This window comes from Tachypleus tridentatus, unplaced genomic scaffold (genome assembly GCF_004210375.1).
Source record: "Tachypleus tridentatus isolate NWPU-2018 unplaced genomic scaffold, ASM421037v1 Hic_cluster_2, whole genome shotgun sequence".
Taxonomy (NCBI): domain Eukaryota; kingdom Metazoa; phylum Arthropoda; class Merostomata; order Xiphosura; family Limulidae; genus Tachypleus; species Tachypleus tridentatus.
In genome coordinates, this window is record NW_027467782.1 from 43,611,845 (window position 1) to 43,638,696 (window position 26,852).

A 26,852-nucleotide genomic window follows, 5' to 3' on the forward strand; every position below is an offset into this window, starting at 1 on the left:
TTCAGTGACGGAGAATTTATTAAAAATTGTTTAACAATATTCACAGAATATGCATGTCCAGAGAAAAAATATTTGGTGGAGCAAACTAGCCTTTCCCGCTTTACTGTCTCACGCAGGACAAAAGATCTTTCAGAGGACATCAAAGAAACTTTGAAAGAGAGATTGAATTCGTGTGAAGCTTTCAGTCTGGCTTTGATGAAAGCACTGATATCAATGACACATCCCAACTTGTCATTTTCATCAGAGCTGTTACTGCAGGCATTGATGTTTTCGAAGAGTTTTCAGATATGGCAAGCCTTTCCTCCACAACCACAGGACAGGATATTTGTGAACAAGTGCTTAAGGTTGTAGAAAAGTTTGAACTGAATCCTTATAAATTATGTGGTGTTACAACAGATGGTGCTCCTTCCATGACAGGTAGGACAAATGGATTCACCAAGAAATTTCTAACTGCAATTGGAGCACAAGACGTAGTTGTAAGCCATTGCATTATTCACCAAGAGAGCTTGTGCACCAAAGTTCTGGATTTTGCAGAAGTCATGAAAAATGTCGTCCAATGCGTAAATTATATTCGAACACGAGGATTAAATCATCGACAATTTAAAACTTTTTTAGATGAGCTGGACAGCGAGTATTCAGATGTTTTGTACTTCTCTGCTGTACGTTGGCTTAGTAGAGCTGCTACTTTGAAGAGATTCTGGAATCTGCGAGAGGAGATTAAGTTCTTCATGGAGAGCAAACGTCAGAATGTGGACTTCTTGAGCAATGAGAACTGGCTGAATGACTTAGCATTCCTCACAGACATTACACAGCATCTGTCTGATTTAAACTTAAAACTACAAGGGAAAAGTCAACTTGTGAATATGTTGTTTGAGCATATTTGTGCTTTTGAGAAGAAATTGGAACTTTTCCAGGTTCAGTTGAGAAGAGCCATATTGACCCATTTTACATGTCTTGCAACCAGGAAACTGGAATTTCTAATCTGGATTGCACCAAATATGGAACCAGTGTACAAAAGCTGCGTGATGAGTTTGCAAACAGATTTCCAGATTTCAGACAAACTGAAATTAGATTGAAATTGTTCGCTCAACCTTTTGATTTGGCAGTGGAAGACAGTCCTGATGATTGCCAAATGGAACTCATTGAACTGCAGGCTGACATGGACACTAAAAGGAAATTCTCTGAAAACAGTTTGCTAGACTTTTACAAACTCTGTGTACGTGAAAAGTTTCCCAATTTGTCCCGTCATGCACAAAGAATTGCCTCCCTTTTTGGTAGCACCTACTGCTGTGAGCAATTTTTCTCCAAAATGAAGCTCATCAAAACCAAATGTAGAAGTCAGCTGACTGATGAACATTTGACCAGTCAGTTAAGAGTGGCAACCATTTCTGTCAAAGCTGATATTGACAAGCTCTGCAAGGACTCTAAATTTCAAGTGTCGCACTAAAATGATCACTCATGCAAAAATATAAAATATTATTGCTTGCATTTTGAGAATTTTTTTTAATTTATTGTGCATGTACACGAATAAGCTTGTTTTTTAAGTGGCCCCGCTTGATTGATGAAGTTGGTTATATGGCCCACCGACGAAAAATGTTGCACACCCCTGTTTAAAAGGAATAATTCTGTAGACAGAAAGAATAAAGTGTGAGTTATATCTGTAATATTCTAAAGTATTAACACAGTTGATCTACAAGTACAAATAAATACATACAATTTTTAAATAAAACAATCCTAGGGTAACATTTTAAAAATGAAACTATAAAATAAATAACATTTTACGCACTGGTAAAACATTTTATAAAAAATTCCCGAAGTTTCGTACAAAGAGAAAGCTAATAATGTTTTAAAAAAACAAAATTTAACACATTTAAAAGTAATCGGTAAAACCCCCTGGTAGTAACTTCTGTTTAGCACATTTGTCTCCGATTATTTTAGTTTGTTGAATTTCGAGCAAACGTTACATTAAATTGTTGGCGTCATCTGATAACATTATAGTGTTCCTTATTGTCAAATGTCACGTCAGAATGTAAACTTTGTGATGGCCCTTGTCACCAAACGTTACGCTAGACTGACGACTTATGCTCTATATTTATCGTATTGTTTTACTGATGTTGGAATTTTCTTTACCATCACTAAGCTGACGCTCAACTAATCAACAGATAGCAAGTACACTGTTGAAGAAACGACATTTATAAACAAGTTGTGATAAAATCGCAAAGTACGCTGCGTTTCGATTAAGTTGTTCAAAATATTTTTATGAAAATGAGCGTAATGTTAGCATACAAACGTACAAAAATAAAGATCAGATGAAAGTTAGTATTACAGAGTTTTCTTTTTAGTAAGTAAAGATTGTTTTGGTTTGTTTGTTTTGGAATTTCGCACAAAGCTACTCGAGGGCTATCTGTGCTAGCCGTCCCTAATTTAGCAGTGTAAGACTAGAGGGAAGGCAGCTAGTCATCACCACCCACCGCCAACTCTTGGGCTACTCTTTTACCAACGAATAGTGGGATTGACCGTCACATTATACACCCCCACGGCTGGGAGGGCGAGCATGTTTAGCGCGACGGGGGCGCGAACCCGCGACCCTCGGATTACGAGTCGCACGCCTTACGCGCTAGGCCATGCCGGGCCAGTAAGTTAAGAAGACATTTACCTTTGGTAGCACCGATCAAGTTGATTTAAATTGGAAATTGTGTGAGATAAGAGTCTTCTTATAAAATAAGGTTCTCACCTATCTATTTTGAGACGACCTCGATAAACATCTGTATACGAGCCAAAATTGGAGCCACGAGACATGCACGTGCTAACACTTCTTTACACCAATCTTCAATTTTATCGTGAAGATTTATGCAAGTCGAGAAACGTGACATATGTTCAATGTCATTTTTTGTCATAGTTTCTAAACTATATGAGATTTTTGTCTCTACGGCGACAAGATGCGTATAAAAAATTACGCGTCTCGAAGAAACTTATAACTGATTTCTGTTGTACTAAAATAACAATTACCACGTGACATACAATGAGAGAATGAGCAGCAATAATTACACTTCACGTCATTACGTCTTACGGGTGAGACGTGAACGGTTTGGTTTAGTTGGAAATTTGCGCAAAGCTACACCAGGGCTATCTGCGTTAGCCGTCCCTAATTTAGAAGTGTAAGACTAGAGGGAATGCCAACTCTTTAACCCACGAATAGTGGGATTGACAGTCACAGCGTAAGGGTGAGTTTGTTTGGTGTGGCAAGGATTCGAACTTGCAACCCTCAGATTACGAGTGGAGCGCCTTGACAACCTGGCCATTCCAGACCTCTAAATAGAAAAGTAACAGTAAATTTTCCAAAACTTGTACCTGTGTAATTCTCTGTAGTTGGCCAGCCGGGTAACCGAAAAAGGAATTATTACATTTTTTTTTATTAGGAGGAAGCTCTTTCGAAACTTCGTATCAACGTTTCTGATTGGTCCAGACTGGTTCTGTCGAGTACAAGTACATAATGATCATTTTAAATTGTTCAGATACGAAATAATTATTTAACAATTAATAGAAAAAAACACGCATTTAGGCTAAGCCTATCTTTTATAGTGTTAGAATTTGATTTAATTGTCAAAGAACTTTTTGTAAAGAATCACTAATTAATGGAAAATTTACACCATGGAAACATTAGTTCACGATCTGTTTGTGGATCTGATTCATTAGTATCACCCACTTAAACATACTGAAAACCTTGTCTGTTGATCTTTTATATAGAAATCTTAACATATCCTTTCCATCCCTGGAGTAATATTAGTAGCTGTAATGTGAACAGTTTACAACAAATTAGTGTCATTACTCAGACAAAGCTCACACAAGATTTCAAGTGAAGACTCGAGGACCAACTAGTGACTTGAATAGAAAGATAACTTTCTCTTTTTTCCTGATAATCAGTTTAAGTTGCATCACTCTGAACAGTCCTTTATACATCACTATTCCTTCTTGTATATGAAGACCAAAGCTGTACACTACTTCATAAGTATTTGGTGGATCAGAGCAAGATATATTGATTTTCTTTCTCATGAAGTGGATTGATCCTAGAGGCATTTGTCACCTTGTAATTCAGAAGTTACTTTTTGTTTCATGAATGTTTAACAGAATTTGAATTAATAACTTTTTCTTTAATTATGTTTTTTATGTAAACCATTAAGATTTTCTGTACTTAATCTTTACCCATAGAAAAGGAATTTAAGGTAATAAAATTTATTTATTTTATTACAATTTCTTCAATAAAAAAATATGATTTTATATAAAAATGTAGAAAAATTTGCCAACATTATGGTTAAGAATGTAACTGAAATGTGTCTAAGCTAATTAACCACCTTAATACAAAAGTATCCAATACCAAGTAATTAGTAGTAAACTGTATTTTAACAAAAAGATTAATTATGGGACTTTGAAAAACAAACTATATATTATGTATTATAAACATTCTCCCTGATTTTATTCTTTACTCATGTTTAAAATTAACTGTGGCAAGTAAATTTGTAAGAAGTAATTTTTTACAGCATCCATTCAAGAGCAGTTTTCCTGATGAAGTCACTGGTGTTGTTTTATCAAAAGTGAAAAGAAAATTAGATTTACAAAAAGTTTCCAAAATGTTAGTGTATCTGAAGAATTTTAAAAAAATGCACTTCAAACAAAAACATTCAGGCTACTGATTGTGATCCACATACATATTCCATTATCAATTAAATTCTATTCTATTAAACCTGTATGTGTGCTTGGTCATTCTGACCAGTTCTGTAATCTCCATGTAACCATGAAACTACATAAACTACTGAAATGTTCTAAATATACAAAGTGTATCATCATGAGTTTTGGCAAATGTTTATCTAAACGTTACATTCCTTTTGTAAACTGAAATTATATTTCAAGTAAATTGCTTTCATAAAACATTTATTCATTAATTTATGAATTCTCTGTCAAGTAATTCTGTGTAAAGTGTGAGTTTTCATGCTAAGAATAAAATTAATTCTGCTTATTTAATCGTTTTTATGTTTAATTTACCTTACTTATAATACCATTTTAATGAATATCATTTTATTTATTTTTCATAGAACTCTAAACTTGCTCTCTCATCTTCACCACCATAACACCAACTGTAATGAAAGTAGTGAAACAAATGTTGGACATACAAAATAATTGCATATTCTGAAAATGCAAAAACAATTTTTATTTTAGCACAGTCTCAGTTTTTTAAACATTTCCTGATTGGCTGATTTTAATTTTATTACTTTACAATGCCTTTCTGACCCAATATAATGATGTAATAGTCAAATATACACAGCAGTAAAATAACCGACTGAAATACAAAGTGTGCAACTAAACATCTTCAACATCCAGATCCCTTCTTCCACCTCTTGTGGAGCATACTGATTTTTTGTTCAAAACTGAACTATTTGTCTTCTATCTAAGTTTCTGCCAGGACCTTGGCCTTGAAGATGCTGTACCCTATTCACCATCTGAGACTTCAGGCTTGAACAGGGTCTTTCCATACGTCTCCAGTTCAGAGTCTATACACTGGGTTCCACTGGTTATACTTTTTGGGAATATACAGTCTGCCACTCTTCCCTTTGGTCTTCATATTTAGGTGAAGCTGACCGAGTTCAGTATGTCACAAATTGACGTTGCTGTCTCAATGGACAGCCCATCACAATATGTTTTATTACCACCTCTGTCTGTTACCTTTCTCTAAGTCATCTGAGAAAGGTTGGTACTTCCATTTGGTTGTACGATTTTCATTGCCAAACATATTTTGAACCATTTTTTCATTCCCAGTTATACAGATGGTTTAAAATCAGTTAAGTCTATTGGATCTGCCGTGGTTTGTTGTAGCTAGGTGATTTCGTACAAAATCCTTTCTACAGTTTCTGTGTTCACTGTCAAGTTATATGGCATTTTTTTTGTTCTGGATGATATTGAAGCTACACAGTGCACTCGCTATTCTATTTAACTCTCTACTGGTCAGAGAATCGCTTTGTGTTAATTCTCACCTTATTTTCACAATATTCAACACTGACTGGCCTATTTTTTTTCTATCTTCTATTCACATCCAGTTTTTCTGGATAATTGGCCATGTTGGTATTCATAGGAATGAGATTGCTGACATTAAGTTTGTCTGTTCTGGTGCTGTCACTGCTTAGCTTATTCTGTATGTGGACCACAGTACTGTATTCAAGGCTAAGCTTCGTACCAGTTAGCAGTCTTCTTGGGATGAGCAATGCCATAAGTTTTTCTAAATCAAATCTTCTGTTTCTCTTTAGCCATCTTGTTTCAGTTAGGATTGGAAGAAGGAAGTTGTCCTGGCTAGGTTATGCACTGTCACATTAATAATCAATAATTTTGTTTTATTTGGGATTGATGCACCATTATGTGGATTTTGTGACATTGAAGTCTCAATAGCTTACATTTTACTGTTGTGCTGCTATGAATCTGAGTGATGGTGCCATTTTATACATGCACTTTCCACAGGTTTACCTCTGACCATGGACAATGTCATTATCAATGGTGACACTGCCAAACTTGCTTGTGTTTTTAAATATTTCTGGGACATTGTCCTTTTTTAATTCTGTTTAAGTTTTTTAGCTGCTTTTGGAACATTATTTGGTTTTTAACTTTACTTTTAATTTGTATCACCACACAAGTTTTATTTACTAGTATTCTTCAGCTTTCTTCACTACCAAAGTTAGAATAAGTTGACTAAATTTCATTAAACAATGTTTATACCCCATTATAACAAGAGATCACAATGTTAAAATTTAAAAAACAATGGCAAGGTACCAGCCAGACTTATTTTTATATCAGTGTGATTGTTTATGAAATTAGTTATTGTTTGCACTAGTGAAGGTCAGTATTTATAGAGAACTTAAAAGAGGAATCAATGTTTTCTTTCTGAATAAAATCTCCACTTTCTCAGAAAAGGATATTTACGGACAGCCTTGTAGGAACAATTGGCACACCTCGCTGTACTTATTTAATGTTTTTAATAAACTATTTTGATAGATTACTTTTCAACCCATATCATAGTTTTAAGCCACCCTAAATGTCAAACTATAGAACTATTCAATGTATTATGTTTATTTCTACATTTCATCACTTTTCTCTGTATTAAGTCATCTACATTTATTCTTCACAAATGTTAAACTGATGACTGAAGATGAAAAAAGTCAAAAACAACATTCACTTATTATAAAAAAGATAGGAATATGAAAATGTATTATAAATTAAAATATACACATAGAAAGATATTCTCAGTTCCTATTAAGCCTTATTCAAAACTTAGATAATTTAAACTGAAGCAAATTACTTTCACCTGCTTAATTGTTAATAAAGACATCTTAAATTCCAAGACTCAATAAATAACTGTGGTATGTGACAAATATGGAAATTTTGGTCTATTTATATATATATATAAATTTATATATTCATTTTGGCAAGCAATGCTTTTTAATTACCTTAACATGCTACTAAATAAATCCTGGTTAAATTAAATTGCTGAATGGTACCAACATTTTTTCAACAAACGGAATAGCAAGTTACTTGAAATGTTTAAACTTTTTAAAATTACATGAAACTAAGCAGATACTAAATACGAAAGAAATTTACCTATATTCCACTTACAAGTGTGTTCTAACATACGTTCAAAATCATAGAATCTTGGCAGATGGTTCAATTCACACAGACAATGCCCAGCATGTTGAAACTTGTTTCTGTTGGTGCAGATAGTCATGGCACAACACCACTGATATAATACAAAATTCTGCTTTATCACATGTAAGAAAGGAGTGTATTATCCAATGTAAACTTTTAGATATACTAGAATCATGATTTACCTGGGTGATAAAAACACAGTATTAGAACATTTAAACATGAGGTACAGCTCAACACAAGAACTTGTTTATGAAAAACTTATTCTGCATTTTCAAAGATTTTGTTGCTCAAAAATTATATCACAATGATCCATTTAGTTACTCTGAATATGTAGATGAAGATCAAAGTTAAAAAATAGTAGGTTATACTCTAATTAATATATATTAAATGAAAAGTGTTATTTTTCTATCTCACTTTCTGAACAAATGTAATACTTTTTATTCACTTGAAAGAAAAATAAAGACACTACAACCGCAGAACCACACCTCAATTATGGCCTCAATTAGTTTATCTTTTGTTGTACAGTCTTTTCCCCGAAGTCTTTCTTTACAAATCGCCCAAAGAGTTTCAATAGGATTTTAGTCTGAAGAGTTTCCATGGCCAGTCCAGCACATTTATTCGCGTTGTAGTCATAAAATTCTTCACAAGTTTCGACGTGTGGCACGGAACCAGATTTTGCTGAAAAATGCCTAATCCATCTAAAAATCTCTTTTTCAATTCTGGAATGACTCTTCTCTGCAAAACTTCGATGTACTGTAGTCCTCGCATCATACCTTCTATGATATGTAAGCCTCTAACGACATATTAGCAGAAAAAACCCCAAAACATCTTCAAGGGATGTTTTACGGACTGATTGATGTGAGCCTGAACATTGTGAAGCTTGCAATTATCTGTTCTCAAATCAGTAACAAAAGATTATCATGATATAATGACATGAGAAGGGGAATATACTGTGAAACATGTTTAATAAAATAACTGAGATAGGCAAAGCAAATTCTGCAGTAGAGGCTTGGGAGACCATCTATGAGAAGATGCAGGAAAAACTGATTACATTTCGGTCATCTGAAAATGGGTTCAGTCACTACAAAAGAAAGGTGAGCAATACTGAGAGCAGGTAATATGATCCCATTCCCCAAAATCCCTTACAAACAAAATTAATGGTAAAGAAGTATAAATTCAACAAAATCAACCTTAAAAGTACATATTATTACAAAGACAGAAAATATTCAACAGAAATTTTAAGAAATTGTAAAATCAAATAATTATACATGACTGAATAAAATTAAGAAAGATTGTAACAACAATAACATATGTATGAGACCTGATATGCAGTAGAAAAATATAATTGCACTCATGATTCACATAACATAAAAATGAATTATAGGTAAACCTAAAATAAAAAAACCACGATAAATCTAGGAACTTGTGTAAACAAAAAAAGTTAAAACTAATACTACCAACTAACCTGAACTTCACTATGAGTATTAACCAATCTAATGAAACTCATGGAACCCAAATAAATATTGATAGCAATAAAATTATTCAAAAGGCTATCTGCACCAAACATCCAGAAAAAAGTTAAGAGAAAACTACAGTAATATAAGTTTTAAAGTACTTTCTGTAGCATAACTGCAATTATCAAAACTCACCAGGAAGACTAAAGGTAAGTACAAAAACCACCATCAGTCATCTGAAGTTGGCCTTTCCAGACCTGGTTCTGAGTTATTTGATGTTTTGAACATTTTCAAAAAGTTATAGAAATTTTAAAAAACTTGCAGCAAACTGTTAATAATAACTCACCAGGATGACTAATGACAAATTCAAACAGCAGCGTGTTGTATGTGAGTAACATGGAAATTTTGGTCTATTTATACATGTATATACATATAAATATCACTATTCATTTTGTCAAGCATTGCTTTTTAATTACCTTAACATGCTAATAAATAAATGCTGGTTAGATTAAACTGCTGAATAGTACTTTTTCAACAAACTGAATGACAAGCAACTTGAAATGTTTAAACTTTTTAAAATCACATGAATCTAAGCAGATACTAAAAACTATAGAAAATAAACTTACGTTCCACTTGCAAAAGAGTTCAAGCTTACATTCAAAATCATAGAATCTTGTCAGATGGTTCAATTCACACAGACAGTGCCCAGCATGTTGAAGCTTGTTTCTGTTTGTGCAGATAGTCATGGGACAACACCACTGATATAATACAACATTCTGCTTTACCACATGTAAGAAAGGAGTGTATTATCCAACTTGAACTTTTAGACAGGCTGGAATCATGATTTATCTGGGTGATAAAAACACAACATTTTAACATGAGGTACAGCTCAACACAAGTACTTGTTTATAAAAAGTTATTCTGCATTTTCAAGGATTTTTTTTCTCAAAAGTTTTCTCTCAATGATCCCTTCACTTACTCTGAATATGTAAATGAATACTGTATAGGAAGATCAAATTTATAAAATAATAGGTTATGCACAAATTAATATATATTAAATGGAAAGTGTTATTTATCAGTCTCCTTTTCTGAAAAAATAAAGACACTGAAATATAACTACTTTTTTTTACCTTTAATCCACACATGAATTTTAATACTTTCACAAAAAGACAAACCATACAATTTGTTCGCTAGCACATACTGTTACTCAGTTTTTTTAAGTTGTGATGTTAAATCTTTCTTATACAATACTTAAATGATAATTACATACAAACAGAGGCTTTGAATAAGTTTGATTTTTATTTATTTGTTGTTTATTGAATGTAACAACACTATAAACCTCACAATAACATTACTTGAAAAAACAGACAGCTGACAGTTAGGTTTGCACTTAGCTGAGCCAATTTCCTATCCCAGTGAGCTTCAGAAAGCTCTACACAAGTCATAGTTATTCACCAAATTAATATCTGTAACAATACAGAAATACTGAAAATTTTGTTTACAAGGATGTTTTGTAAACAAGTTTCCCAACATGAATTCAAATGTCCTCAGTTTGAGACCATAACTTGAAATGTCACAACTCTATATATTTCATCAAATTTTCACACATTTTACTGGTAGTATTATATTATTTGTGAATATGGATGTCTGTCCACTGCATACAAATATGAATAAGAAAATAAGATAACAGGCACAAAAACATGTTCATATTATAATAACACAATATATATCTATATATATAGATAGACAGATAAAAAGAAAAAGATATTGGTGCAAGGTTTGTTAATAGTGAATTTACTGGATGCATATTAATTTTATTGTATGTTGTTAAACCTTAATAAAAAATCTTTTTTCAACCAAAACATTTTAATTTTTCAATTTTCATCTAAATTTGTAGCATTTAAATAATTTTTAAAAAGCCAAGCTTAAGAATATTATGTATGTTATTTTATCCTCAAGACACATTTTCATTATTAAAGAAACAATACATGTGAATTAACTGCACCTGAACATTTGCTGTTTCTCTCCAAGTTTCAATTATGTCTGTCTTATAATTTTTAAAAATTTATGTGTCTGTAATTAAGCACAAATATACACAATAGGCTATCTTTGCTTTACCCACCATGTGTATCAGAACACAGAACCAATTTTCTGGCATTAAAAGTCCACACACTGTGCTGCTGGTAGTGGTGCAAGAATTCTAAGAACTCTGTTAACAAGTGCAAAAACATGAATAACTAATTCAAACTTTTGACATAGGGGTGTTATAAAGTCATTCTGTTGTTAACAAATGCAAAACAAGGGATAACTGTTTGAAAATGTGATAAGTACTCGTAACACCAACACTTCTGTAAGAATATTATTACAACTTACACCTTTTACAGTACGAAATACTATTTTAAAAACAAGTACAACGTTTCAATCACTCATACAATCATTCTCAAAAACAAAAGTTTTAATAATGAAGTAGCTAGACTATCTGTGCCAAATGTCCAGTAAAAAGTTAAAAGTAAATTTAGTGAAATTCACAAAAGAAAATTGAAGTAAAACAAAACAAAGTTTAAAACAAAAAAAGCATAAAACCCATGTTTGCATCTGGTCTACAAAGTCAAGAAGAAAACTACAGTAATTCAAGTTGTAGAGGACTTTCTGTTACCTCACTGTAATAATCACAGCTCACTTGGAAGACTAACAGGAAGTGCTAAAACCATCATCAGTCATCTGAATTAGCCATTCTAGTTATTTAATGTTACGGCCAGTTTTTAATTAAAAATCGAACTAGATGAACTGTGATTTTTTAAAAGGGAGCCACATTAAAAAGATGTAATGTATAAATTAAAAAAAACTTAAATGGCATTAAAAAGATTAATGGCCTTTAAAAAACTAAAAACATTACCAAGGTGTACAGTGTCACCATCACCAATAACACTGTCTAACGTTATGGACAAACCTTGGGACAGAACGTGCTTAAAATGGCGCCATCGTTGTAAATCGTAATGATGACAAGAAAGTAAAATGAAGCTTATTGTGATCTGAGTGTTACATACTGGTGCATCAGTTTCAGATAAAAAAAACCCAGATGGCCAATATAGGGTTCTGTTTGAAAAAGCTTGTTTTCACATTGCTCACTCCAAGTCGACTGCCAGTTGGAACGAAGCCAAGCCTTGAATACAGGACCACAGTCCATGTATGGGACAGGCACAGTGGTGATAGTGCCATGCAATAGGCGAAACTGCAGTGTTGACGAGCTCATTCCTGAGAATATCAACATGGCCCAGTATCCAGAAAAACTGGATAGCAGTAGATGTTATAGAAATATGGGCCTGTCGGTTTTGAATATCAGCAAGAACAGGGTGTGAACCAACTTAAAGCTATTCCAGAGCCAGTAGAGAACCAAGCGAGTCAGTGTTAATTGTGCAGTTTCAGTTCTGCTTAGTTTCTTTGTGATCCAGATAAAGAGAAATGGCATACAGTTCAGCAGTGAACATAGAAGCTGTAGAAAGGATTCTGTGCAAATCACAACAAACCAGGGCAAAGCCACCTGATTTGGAACCATCTGTATAAATAGAAATGGAACGATGGTTCAATAGATGTTCAGCAAATGGCAGACAGTATTTCCAATCAGGAGTGTCTACTTTTCTCAGATGACTTATAGAAAAATCACATTTGGTGACTGTAAGAGGCCATGGTTGGATGAGCTGACCAGTGGATACAGCAATATTATCCAAGGACAGACCCAATTCTTCCAACTGCACGTGGATATGAAGGTCAAAACGAGCAATGGCAGACCGTCTGGTCTGAAAAAGCATGGCCCATTGACGAAGGAAGACTCAACCCCAGGTGGGATGCTTTGGTAAGAAACAAAGTTTCAAGCATATAGTAAAGACAGTTACAAACGGCGAAGGTGCAAAGAAGATTCATGAGACTATGTATATTCTCTGAACTGGGAAAGTGCAAAAGCCCCAGTAAGGTCGGTGGTATGGTAGACCAGTGATCCATAGTCGAGTTTTGATTGAATAAGAGCACCATATATCTTTAGCATAGAATGACAATCTGCTCCCAATGGGGTGGAAGAGAGAGGACATGGAGGATGTTCAATGCTCTTGTACATTTGACTCAAAGCTGCTTGATGTGTGGAATAAAGGTCAGTTTACATTCAAAGATAACCCCCAAGAACTTAGTCTCAGAGATCTGGCCATCAGAGAGTAAGATTGAGAGAGGGACAGAATTGTATTGCCCACTGACCTTTTGAATATTGTCCCATATGACTTTGGATCTGGTGGTAGAAGATATGCTTGGTGTGAACTTAATCCAAAATTCCTTCTGGCTTTCATGTCTTACCGATTGAGCACGTGCACAGGCTCACTGGAAAGCAATGTGGTTTGAGAGTATGGAGCATCTACGGAAAGTATCCCAGGCTCATTTTTGAGCTTTCTGTGCCATGTGGCAGACATAATTCTACCATGGACAAAGACATAGTAGAAAATGTGTCGAGGTTTTAGAAATACATTGAGCAGCTGTTTTTATAACACATCCAGTTACTGGCACTGCAAAGTCATTTATTAATGGCTTATAGACAAGGGCATGATAATGTTCTGTGACAGTAGTGAAAAGCAGCCAGTTTGTCTGATCCATCTTCCACCAGAGCATGAAGGTCAGGTGGCATTGACCATGGCCACTCTCTCTCAAGATTATAGGAAAATGATCACTGCCTCATAGATTATTGTCAACCCTCCATGAAAATGGGAAAATAATGAAGGGGAGCAAATTAAGAGATCAACATCAGTGAAGGACTGACTAGGCACATGGAAATAAGAAGAAAAACCAGTATTGAAAAGAGAAAGGTCGTGATCAGAGGAGCAACCCCTCCTATCAATATCAGCACTTCCCCAGAGAATGAAAATGGAAGATGGCAAATGTTCAATGAGAGTATCAAGGTCTGATTGATCATTTGTCTCTCAGGTGACAGGTTGAGAGAATAGACAGTGATGGTATGACCCAGGGAAACACCGATGGCTATGGCTTTCAAGGGTGTATCGAGTGGCAAAGGCAGGGTGGGCATGTGCTAATCAACCAACAGTGCCACGCCTCCATAAACTCATCCGTCACACAGCCTGTCATTTCTGTATCAAGAAAACTGTTGAAAAGTGACTGAATCGGCAGGTTTCAGAAATGTTTTCTGTTAGGAAAGACAAACAGGAAGCAATCAGTGATTTGATATCATCTAGACTAGAACGTAAATCTCGAGAGTTCCACTGCATCAAGGTGACCATTTTTATTTCTGTGTTGGCGAATTGGGTAGAGAACCCTTCTGTTTATGACAAAGTCTTTTTTCCTTTCCTTATTTGAGGGAGGTCAATCTACCTCTATGGATCCTGCCCTTGGTCGATAAAGCAGGTCTTTGCTGTAGCAAGAAGATTCCAGAGACTGAGGACATGAACAAATGATTGTTTTGCATCTTGGGGTGAGAGAAGAAGATGGATCCAAAGAAATGCCTGTACCTGGAACCAAAGGATGTGCATCTTTAGGTTTGGTGGAATGTATATAAGGGACAGAGATAAGTGTTGAAGTTGATTCATCAACTTTTTTCACCATGGTGGTCAAAAGATTTTTCATTTGTTTGGAGAACGATTCTTTATGAGGCACAGAGAGATCTGTCTGCATTCCTACAGTAACTGTGGAACGAAGTGCAGCAGCATACCTCAGGATAGGTAATGTTATGAATCATTTTCAAATGCTGTATCTCTTTTTCTTCCAACAATCTAGGGCAAGAATGAAAGTAGGATGGGTGAAAGCCATTGCAATTGATGCAATGAGAGTCCGTTTCACACACGTAGGCATCAAGGAGCACACGTCAGGGAACAACTACATGACGCCTTTAAGTGACTAAACCATTGACACTGGAAACATTGGAGAGGGTTTGGTGCATATGTACGTACCTTGCAATTAAGACAACCTGCTTTGACGATGGCAAGCAGACGTGGTGACATAAATGTGAGAATGAAGACAGGTTGACATAATAATTCCATCTTTGCGAGTGGATATATACCTCACTGCAGAAACGCCTTGGATGGAGAAACCAGCAAGAACTTCTGATTAGGGGATGTTCTTCAAACATCTCTCAACAGTAACTCCTCATGATGAATTCCAAATAGCATGAGGTGTAACCTCAATAGGTATGTGCACAATTGCCTTTGAATGCAAGAGGAGTTTACTGTGTTGAGATGTCGATGTTTGCACCAATACATCACCAGATAGAAGCTTCTTTACTTACTTTGGAGAGCCAACAAGTCCTTCCGGTCCCTTCTGAATAAAAAAGGGGGGGACATTTGCCCTAAAGGTTTGTTTGAAAGTGAGTGCAATATAAGAAAATGAGGAACAACAGTTGGTAAGAATGGTGAAGACTGCTGCTCAGATTCCTTAAGACGAGTTAAATTGCATATAGACTGTTTTTTTACTATTTTATTCAGATTTTTAATTGGAGTATCCACAATAAAGAAAGGGGAAATTTTGGTGCCTACTGACCCCACCACCATGGGGATACAATACAATATCAAACAAGGACACTGCTGTGATGCCACGGCTTCATGAGCATTATACCCAAACACCAGCATCAGATATAATGTCCACAACACCTGTTGAGAACATTAAACACTGATACTTGGTTGACCAGAGCCTGAGTGGACCAGTTGACTGATCCAATGCTGCCCGACTACAGGAATTCAATGCCAAAGTAGTGTGTTAGGGTTGAACCCATCAACCACCAGGATCCTCTCCTCCCGTCACGAGTTTTCACGCACAGCAAACATGTGGGTGGATGTTTAGATCCCAGAGGAGGTAAACTGAAAGAACAGAAACTTCCCTGCAAGGTCCCCCCATCTCGTACGGGAATCCACACCGAGGGGTAATGGTAAAAAAGGTTCTTCTAATTATGTCAACATTCAACACCCTTGAGATATGTTTAATTTTTATAATTGAGTAGTTACTTACACATGCATATCAACAGAAACAAATATACATGTAGAAACATATTCTTAGTTTCTGTTAAGCCTCAATAATTTAAACTTAAGCAAATTACTTATTTATTAATAAAGACATCTTAAATTCCAAGACTCAATAAATAACTGAGTGTGGAATGTGACTGACATTGAAATTTTGATCTATTTATTTATACATATATCCAGTGGTGGGATTCAAAAATTTTAAGAAGGGGTTCTCTCAAGGAGATGTTTCCACGACATCAACAATTCGACGGTATAATTGAAGCCATCAACGGGTTCGCGCGAACCCCTACGAACCCCTGAATCCCACCACTGCATATATCACTATTCATTTTGGTTAGTGTTGCTTTTTAATTACCTTAAAATGCTAATAAATAAATCCTGGTTAAATTAAATTGCTGAATGGTACCAAACATTTTTCAACAAACTTAATGACAAGTTACTTGAAATGTTTATACTTTTTAAAGTTACATGAAAATAATCAGATACTAAATACTATAGAAATTAACTTACTTTCCACTCACAAGAGTGTCCTCACACATTCAAAATCACAGAATCTTGGCAGATGGTTCAATCCACATAGACAATGCCCAGCATGTTGAAGCTTGTTTATGTTGATGCAGATAGTCATGGCACAACAACACTGATATAATACAAAATTCTGCTTTACCACATGTAAGAAAGGAGTGTATTATCTAACGTGAACTTTTAGATACACTAGAATCATGATTTATCTGGGTGATAAAAACACAGCATCAGAACATTTAAACATGAGGTACAGCTCAACACAAGTACTTGTTCATGAAAAACTTATTCTGCATTTTCAAAAATTTTGTTGCTCAAAAATTATATCACAATGATCCATTTATTTACTCTGAATATGTAGATGAAGATCAAAGTTACAAAATAGTAGGTTATGCTCTAATTAATATATATTAAATGAAAAGTGTTATTTTTCTATCTCACTTTCTGAACAAATGTAATACTTTTTTATTCACCTGAAAGAAAAATAAAGACACTAAAATATAACTACTTTTTTATCTTTAACCCACACATCAATTTTAATACTTACACAAAAAACACCGTACAAAATTTGTTCACAAGAACACATTGTTACTCAGTATTTTAAGTTTGGTATTAAATCTTTCTTATACAATACTTAAAGGAAAATTACATACAAACAGAGGCTTTAAAGAAGTTTGATTTTATTTTGTTGTTGTTTAATAAATGTAACAACACAATCAACCTTATAATAACGTTACTTTAAAATAACAGACAGCTGTTAATATTTCAAATTTTTACACATTTTACTAGTAGGATAATATTATTTGTGAATAAAGATGTCTGTCCACTGCATACAAATATGAATAAAAAAATAAAAATTTTATTTGTGTTTCAATTATGTCTCTTGTGTAATTTTTTTAATTCTGTTCAGAAACTAAATGTTTTGTTGAGTTCTAAGTATTTATGTGTTTGTAATTAAGCACAAATACACACAATAGGCTATCTTTGCTTCACCCACCATGTGTATCAGAACACAGAACCAATTTTCTGGCATTAAAAGTCCACACACTGTGCTGCTGGTAATAGTGCAAGAATTCTAAAAACTCTGTTAACAAGTGCAAAAACATGAATAACTCATTCAAACTTTTGACATAGGGGTGTTATAAAGTCTTTCTGTTGTTAACAAGTACATAAAAAATGGATAACTGTTTGAAAATGTGATAAGTACTCATAATACCAACACTGCTGTAAAATTATTGGAAGTTACACCTTTTATAGTAAGAAGGAATATTTTAAAAACACGTACAACATTTCAATCTCTCATGCAATCATTCTCAAGAACAAAAGTTTTTATGATAAAGAAGGTTCTAGTAATTATATCAACACTCAACACCCTTAAAATGTGTTTAAATTTCATAATTGAGTGATTACTTACACATGCATATCAACAGAAACAAATTTAGATTATTTATATACTTATAACAAATAAAGTTACAATGAAGCTACTGTCATAAAAGGTTTTGAAGATTTTAGAGGAGTTTCAGAAAAAGTATCTATATTATCAGCCAAATATTTGCTTTTGTGGTTAACTAAGAAATGTAAGTGAAGTGATACAACTCTAAATATTTTGGTACTTTCCACCAGTCAATTACAGTTCAGAAAGAAAGTATTGTAAAAATAATTTCTACCAGAGTAACTCTAACTGAAATTATCATCTTGAAAAACACCTTAGGAGCTGAATCAGAAAATGATCAGATCAATCATACCTAGGATTTCCTGTTCTTGATTTTGTGGAAGCATGTTCCCTTTCAATATCAAAAAATATTACAATTAATGTTTTGCATATTTTGAATCCTTAGCCTCTATATTTTCAATATCTTATGAAAATCTCTGAGAACCACAGTAAACCCTTAAAAAGTATGAAAGCTAAAAGATTTTCTATTTAAATGCCCTATTTACATTCCATGTTCATGGCAGTGTGATCCACAATTGTTTTTATCCACTTTTGTTAACAATTTTACCCAGTTTGTCTGTAATTCCTCCTCATTATCAAAATGCAGATTTTCTTATAACTACTTCCTTTCAATGGACTGTATCAGGGGTGTGCAACAGGCGGCCCGCGGGCCACAACCCGGCCCGCCAAGCCATTTAGTGTGGCCCTAGTTGTTGTAATCTAACCATGTGGCCTGATCTGTAATCCAACGCAAATGGAATATTTTTAAAAGCATCGATCCTACGGGATTCCCAGGCTTCGACTCGACAAACTTCTAAAATTATCTTTGCTAGAGAGGAGCAGGCCGAATTCGATTGGTCGGCCTCCTTAGGGCATGAATAGGTGACGTGCACTAGCACTGTTGTCTACGACTCAACGTCATGTCCTGAACCTCGCCTTCGCCCTCTGGCGACAATTTTCCCTAACCTCTGCTGTCCGTCATTCATTATTGGTGAAAATTTTATTACCTTTTACAGTTACTACAAGAGATTGAAGGTAAATTGATTATTATTTAGCATATTGTTGTGACTTTACTGAATTTATTAAAATTTTTGGCTTTCAGATGCATCTGATTCTATGTACAGTGTGACCTCGTTATTCGCGGGGGTTACGTTCTTTACCCTCCCGCGAATAGCGAAAAACCGCGAATATTGGACGCAGTTTTAAAACGTATATGTATGCGATTATATACTATATGAAATGCTTCCCAAACACTAATGATACTTATACTCATTGATGCAGTAATAATGTAGCAATATTGCATACTGTTATGTATTTCACTAAATTGTACCGTGCGTTACAGGGCTGTGCTTTGCAGTTTGCGTTGTTGGGGAAGCTGAGGCAGTCAGCCAATAGCAGTCAATCTTGTTTGGTGAAGACGACAATTGATAAAAACGGCTTGATTGAGTAAATACAACAGAAATCTCCTCGAAAAGCCCTTTCAGTCTCTGTGACCTACAAAAACGCAGTTCGCGCATAACCCGCGAATGGCGAACCGCGAATAGGCGAGGTCACACTGTATTTTGCTATTCTCAATTAATTTAAGTACCGGAAGGCTATGATCGGGATGCCAATTTAGAAACATGTGTTTCTGTCCATAAGAGGTTCCATGTGTAAATAAATTCTATGTTTTTTCTACTTTGCTATTTTCGTGAGAATAATTTTTGTTTTGATTTCAGGGCTAGTAAAATGTCAGCAGTTAAGAAACGAAAAATTGATGATGAGGGAAGGTTATTCAACAGTGAATGGTGCACAAAATATCTTGTTGTCCCACATAATCAAGGTGTTGTCTGCCTCGTCTGTCAAACTACAATTGCAGTCATGAAAGGGTACAATATTAAGCGACATTACGCAACTAAGCACTCCTCCCAGTTTGATGAAATTGTTGGTCAGGCACGAAAGGACAAAATTAAACATTTAAAAACATCCATTGAAAAGCAACGAGGTGTTTTTACCACTTTCAAGAAAAATTCAGAACTGGTGACAAAACTGAATTTTAAGCTTTGTGAATGTATGGCAGAAAAGGGAAAGCCTTTCAGTGACGGAGAATTTATTAAAAATTGTTTAACAATATTCACAGAATATGCATGTCCAGAGAAAAAATATTTGGTGGAGCAAACTAGCCTTTCCCTCTTTACTGTCTCACGCAGGACAAAAGATCTTTCAGAGGACATCAAAGAAACTTTGAAAGAGAGATTGAATTCGTGTGAAGCTTTCAGTCTGGCTTTGGATGAAAGCACTGATATCAATGACACATCCCAACTTGTCATTTTCATCAAAGCTGTTACTGAAGGCTTTGATGTTTTCGAAGAGTTTTTAGATATGGCAAGCCTTTCCTCCACAACCACAGGACACGATATTTGTGAACAAGTGCTTAAGGTTGTAGAAAAGTTTGAACTGAATCCTTATAAATTATGTGGTGTTACAACAGATGGTGCTCCTTCCATGACAGGTAGGACAAATGGATTCACCAAGAAATTTTAAATGCAATTGGAGCACAAGACGTAGTTGTAAGCCATTGCATTATTCACCAAGAGAGCTTGTGCACCAAAGTTCTGGATTTTGCAGAAGTCATGAAAAATGTCGTCCAATGCGTAAATTATATTCGAACACGAGGATTAAATCATCGACAATTTAAAACTTTTTTAGATGAGCTGGACAGTGAGTATTCAGATGTTTTGTACTTCTCTGCTGTACGTTGGCTTAGTAGAGCTGCTACTTTAAAGAGATTCGGGAATCTGCGAGAGGAGATTAAGTTCTTCATGGAGAGCAAACGTCAGAATGTGGACTTCTTGAGCAATGAGAACTGGCTGAATGACTTAGCATTCCTCACAGACATTACACAGCATCTGTCTCATTTAAACTTAAAACTACAAGGGAAAAGTCAACTTGTGAATAAGTTGTTTGAGCATATTTGTGCTTTTGAGAAGAAATTGGAACTTTTCCAGGTTCAGTTGAGAAGAGCCATATTGACCCATTTTACATGTCTTGCAACCAGGAAACTGGAATTTCCTAATCTGGATTGCACCAAATATGGAACCAGTGTACAAAAGCTGCGTGATGAGTTTGCAAACAGATTTCCAGATTTCAGACAAACTGAAATTAGATTGAAATTGTTCGCTCAACCTTTTGATTTGGCAGTGGAAGACAGTCCTGATGATTGCCAAATGGAACTCATTGAACTGCAGGCTGACATGGACACTAAAAGGAAATTCTCTGAAAACAGTTTGCTAGACTTTTACAAACTCTGTGTACGTGAAAAGTTTCCCAATTTGTCCCGTCATGCACAAAGAATTGCCTCCCTTTTTGGTAGCACCTACTGCTGTGAGCAATTTTTCTCCAAAATGAAGCTCATCAAAACCAAATGTAGAAGTCAGCTGACTGATGAACATTTGACCAGTCAGTTAAGAGTGGCAACCATTTCTGTCAAAGCTGATATTGACAAGCTCTGCAAGGACTCTAAATTTCAAGTGTCGCACTAAAATGATCACTCATGCAAAAATATAAAATATTATTGCTTGCATTTTGAGAATTTTTTTTTTTAATTTATTGTGCATGTACACGAATAAGCTTGTTTTTTAAGTGGCCCCGCTTGATTGATGAAGTTGGTTATATGGCCCACCGACGAAAAATGTTGCACACCCCTGGACTGTATCAATAACCTTTTATTGATGAGTCAATCAAAAATGTTAAACTCTATGTGTTAAACAAAGAAAATACTTTTACTTATTCATGTAGTCTAACAAAAATGTTTATTACCCTTGTAATTCCTGAATATTTTAATTTGGACATGAAGCATGGTACTCACAAATCAGAAACCAGGAAGTTTCATGGCAACAGATACACAAGAAACAAGCAACTGAAAAAAGACAAAACTAATAAGCTCAGTAGCAGCACAAGAGAATCACTTGGTAGCAAAATGCTGTTGATACTCACAGTGTAAGTACCAGTTTTGAAGCTAACATCTAAGCACGATTCCATGATGCAAGGTGCTTCTAAGAGAAAATCTTAGAATATATACTTTTGTATACTTTTGAAGGTACCGTAACAAAGAAAATATTACACAAGGAAATATTCACAGTGGTAATACGTTTGTCGATCTGCACAATCTATCAGAAGTAGCAAGGGAGTTTGTCAGTGTTTCTGAGAGATTGGTTGGTTGGTTGATTTAGAGTTTTATAGCACAAAGCAGTCAGGATATCTATGTCAAACATCCAGTAAAAAGTTAAAAGAAAATTTAGTAAAATTCATGAAAGGAAATTAAGGTGAAACAAAACAATGTTTAAAAAAACATAAATAACACATAAATAGCATAAAACCAAGTTTACATCAAATCTCCAACATTAAGAGAAATACTACAGTAATTGAAGTTGTAAAGGACTTTCTGTAGTGTAACTGTAATTATCATAACTCACCAGGAAAACTAAGAGGCAAGTACAAAAACCACCATAAGTCACCTGAAGTTGGCCTTTCTAGTCCTGGTTCCAAATTATTTGACTTTATGGCCATCTTCAAAAAGAAAGTAACAAAAGAGTTTTAAAAGAAGTGTAGCAAAATTATAGCCAGGATAACTAATGAGTAGTTCAAACAGCAGTGTTACGCACCTAAAGTTGGCCTTTCCAGTCCTGGTTTCAAGTGATTTGATTTTACAGCCAGTTTCTAATTTCAAATGAAATTATATTACATTACAAAATAATATTACATATACTGTGATTTTCAAAAGGGAGCCACATTAAAAATGTATTGTGTATGGATTAAAAAACTTAAATGACATTAAAAAGATAAATAAACTAGACATTAAGGCATATTTGAAATGAAAAGATTTTTTCTATCTGATACAGAGATGCCAACTATTTCAAATGACTGAGAATAATAATTGAAGACAGAGCCCTTCCTCAGTTTCAGTCCTTTTAGATTTGCCAGAAACAAGACAATCTGGTGAACGAGGCCTCTTTTTCCAACTTGTGAACGATCGCATTGGTGTTTCTATGCCGCTTAGAAAATGATAAATACCCATCGACACGAGCTCTAATTGGGTGACAAGCATTGATGGCATAACTATGAATTCCCCCACGTACCCAATAGGAGAAGCACTGCACTTAAACTATTGGTAGACATCAGAGATACAAATATTTCTTTATTATTTCAAGCACAAACATGATTATTGCAAGTAGCCATTTGGACAATGTCTTTTACTTCTTATCAAAATTTATTTGTATTTTACTAGAAATTTTCTTTTCACCCCTTTTAAGTCCTGGGAAACAATTTATCACTTTACTGTATTGGCCAAAATAATATATAATAATTTGGGAGTTCCAACAAGTTGTAATATTTGTCTGTATGAGCATATAGTTGTAATGTATACACCAAAATCGTAATGATTATGTTCAAATCATTATGGTTGGCATCTCTGCTGATGTTCATGATTTTATTTGTCAGGTATGCAGTTTTGTGCTCAGAAGCAAACAAAGTAACATTTTTATTACTTGGATAAATTAAATTACCAAAAATAGAGAAAATTGTTATCTCTATTTGCAATTAGTTATTATTGTAACAATTGATTAAGTCATAGTTTTGATGCACAAAACTAATCAATGTAAATACTGTCTGAAGGTAACCAATTATATTTTCTAGTTCTAAACAGTTCTCTCAGTTGTTTAGCATGCAAGTGGTACTACAATACATGTTACAATAACATGAAGAGGGAAACTGCAGGTCATTTCTACATAGACCACAAATTATTTGTATACACTGGAAGGTTATATTAAATAAACAAACAATACTGTCATCATAAACTGAGACAAGTACCTTTATAATGCAATTTTTTTTTATAGGTATGATGTAGCGTAGGTTTATCCATACCAACTGAAAGTTTAAGAAATCCTCTTAATTCTTAAACATAAAATTCAACTTCCAAAAGAAACTCCCTTCCCCCCAATACAGAACAGAATGTTTCAAAACTTTCCAAACAATCACATTTAAATACTTTTTTCTTCATAACATTCCTTAATTGTTTCTAACTTCATGATAAAAACAGAAATAGTTGTTCACATGAGTACAAGATATTGAAAATTTGTTCACTGACCACAAAACTTAGTACCAACAGAGACCAATTCCATGTCTAAAAGTAAGGATGAAAAGACAGTGAAAGACCATACTTACGATGCATGTACTGAGATGGTATGATTCACCATAAAACCAATTCTTAAATTTTTGAAATCATAGAACATATTTTGATAAGCTAATTTTCTTTGCTCTTATAAGAAAAATAGCAAAGGTGTCACAAATTAACCTTAATATTTCCAGAACAAGTGTCTAATCTTCCATAAAACAACTCTACTGTTGATCTTATCAGAAAAAACATTTTCCAAATTCATGTTCATTCATTAAACCTTTTAAAGACTTTCTCAAAAGCATCATTTTATTATCAGAGCTTAGCTCTAGTAGGTCTCAAGTCTTTCCAAATACTTGAATTTGTTTGATTTTCTTTTTTTTTTGAATTTATAAAACATTTTACACTAATAACTTTTGTTATGCAGCATGACGTTGTAACCTGTTTCTGTCAATATTTTTATCACAATTGTTAATATGTATTAGTGAAAATAAGTACATTTTAATGAAGTGAAATAGTGAAATGTGTAAAATCAGAAGGAATAACTCCATTAAAACAGCAAACCTAAACCTCTAACAAATTATACTAGTTTGTTATCACTCAAAAAGTCGTGACAGTTGTTGCACATGCCCCACTTCGTTTTCACATGTTGGAAATTGTGGACTTGAGTACCCATGTCTCACTGTCCTAACTTCTATTTCTAATTCTGTATGTGTTGCTACTCTATTTCTTATATGACACTGGTGAATGGAGGTTAAGACTGATGGACAGTGTATCCCACTGCAGTGTGGGTCCTATTTCTTCAGTCACCTCAAAACCCTAGGGTACATACTATGATCCCACACTGTAGCTTGTACCCTGGGATATTTTCAGTCAATGCAGCATTTTTTTTATTTAATTTGTTTTTGAGTTATAACAAATTAATATATACGTTACCTCTATGATTACTGATATTCCATTTCTGCCTTTACAAATGCATCATTAATGTAAGAAAAAGGTATAACTTGCATAACTGTCAAGGTTTCTCCATTTAGGCCTATACAGTTCCCCTGGAAGTATACAAACTAGCTTTTGATACATATAAATATCAAATATCCCAAATAAAGACACTGATAAACTTAAAATAAATTATAATGGGTATTCTAATCAAATGATGTATACTTTATACCATACTCTTCTTCCTACTTAATTAAATTTTTATTCACTTCTGGAACTCTTCCAACTAATACAATAATTAAGTTTCATGCAGAATGATACAAAAACAATAAAATGATGAACATCAACAGAGAATGCCTTTAAAAATTGTATAAATCTCACAAACAATATTATAAATAAGCAAGAAAATAAACACTTTATGAACATTGTAAAAAACTTCTAAGTGTCACACATTATTGTACTGTCAGTAAAAACATTTAGTACAAAATATTAAGCTATTTGTTGGACCTCAAGCATGATGCAAGAACATCATAATTCATGGTTTAATTACAAGTACTCAACTAACAAAATTAAAATCATAAAACATTTGAAAAATGGCCCTGTAAATATTGCACGCAATATGTGTTATTCATTTACTCAAATTATTGTTAATATAGTATCATTCCCACTGATATTCTGAACCAAACTCATTTAAATTATCTTAAGTCTTACTCTAACTTCGTGGCCTGGCATGACAGGTGGTTGAGGCGTTTGACTCGAAATCTGAGGGTCGCGGTTTCGAACCCCTGTCGCACCAAACATTCTTGCCCTTTCAGCCGTAAGGGAGTTATAACATGACGATTAATCTCACTATTTCTTGGTAAAACCTCACTCTTCTTCTATTTCAAAAAGAGCGTGAGGATGATTTCATCAGCTGCATTGATGAAACTTTAGTCTTTCAAACGGAATTTACTGATCGTGGATATTTAATGACGATTCACGGCTCAAAGAAAAGTTTGATGGAAATTTTACCAAAAGCAAAACCAAAGGCTGGCAAACAATTTATAAATCTTGGATGGAAGGTGTCCATGTGTTTTAAAAAGTATTACAAGTTTGTAAAGGCATTATATAATTGCATTCTGTTTCAGTCTGTGTCAAAACTGGGATACACAATAACGTGTTTTTCTGAGTGGCGCAATAGATCAACTGAAAATCTAACAACCCAATGGTTACTTCACAGACAACGCATCATTTGGGAAGAACAACCAAGGCCAAAAACGACTAAAATTAAAAATGCAGTTCACCGTATTTTTAAGAGATTGAAATTTTGGAAAACATAAGAAGTTTTTTTAAATTTTAATTTAAATTAAACTTAATAGTTACCAGTTTCAAATTTACGTGTACTGTTATCATTAGAATTAATAGTTTTTGCTGATGTCATTTGTACAATCTCCATGACTGCTTCATTGAAGTTCATAGCTCTGTGTTAAAAATTGATATTAAAATTACTTATTGAATAAACGTTTGAAGAAGAAATAAAATAATGAAAATTTATGTAACTTAAATAAAAACAGTTTCGTAATTCTGCTATTCCTCATTCTATGTAGATGTAAAGTCTTTTTTGTGTCTGTAGCTCAAATAAAACTTATTTTGAAAAGACACACGCGTTTGTGTTTTTCTTGTAGTAAAGC

At 34.2% G+C, this 26,852-nt stretch overlaps 1 protein-coding gene and 2 long non-coding RNA genes across 3 annotated transcripts in view; all 3 read right to left on the reverse strand.

The window, feature by feature from the left end:
• LOC143243067 (solute carrier family 22 member 3-like) overlaps window positions 1–26,852 on the reverse strand; it is a 136,908-nt gene that overhangs the window by 5,219 nt on the left and 104,837 nt on the right. The gene's annotated exons all lie outside the window — the stretch shown is intronic.
• LOC143243071 (uncharacterized) lies at window positions 8,630–26,327 on the reverse strand. The gene is made up of 4 exons (XR_013023848.1): window positions 25,894–26,327; window positions 22,550–22,643; window positions 9,764–9,895; window positions 8,630–8,764 (listed from the first exon to the last, which is right to left on the reverse strand). It is a non-coding gene; the product is annotated as an uncharacterized LOC143243071 (long non-coding RNA).
• Window positions 10,942–18,735, reverse strand: LOC143243075 (uncharacterized). The gene is made up of 3 exons (XR_013023854.1): window positions 18,409–18,735; window positions 16,652–16,781; window positions 10,942–11,346 (listed from the first exon to the last, which is right to left on the reverse strand). It is a non-coding gene; the product is annotated as an uncharacterized LOC143243075 (long non-coding RNA).